Below are 208 nucleotides of genomic sequence, written 5' to 3'. Positions count from 1 at the left end.
TGAAAAATATTTTTATCTTTGTACAGTTGTAAATATATGTATATATTATTTTAAAAATTTATTTTCTTCCCTTCTTACACCAAAATTTTAATTTATTGTTTTCTTATACTTGAAACAATCATTTAGTTTAATTTCTTTAGAATATTTTCCACTTTTTATCTTAGGAGACGGTGACCAGTCTCTGCAAGCAGTTCGTTAGTTCTTTTCC

This window comes from Halyomorpha halys, unplaced genomic scaffold (genome assembly GCF_000696795.3).
Source record: "Halyomorpha halys isolate HHAL.00 unplaced genomic scaffold, Hhal_1.1 Scaffold398.1, whole genome shotgun sequence".
NCBI lineage: Eukaryota > Metazoa > Arthropoda > Insecta > Hemiptera > Pentatomidae > Halyomorpha > Halyomorpha halys.
This window is presented reverse-complemented; position numbering follows the sequence as displayed.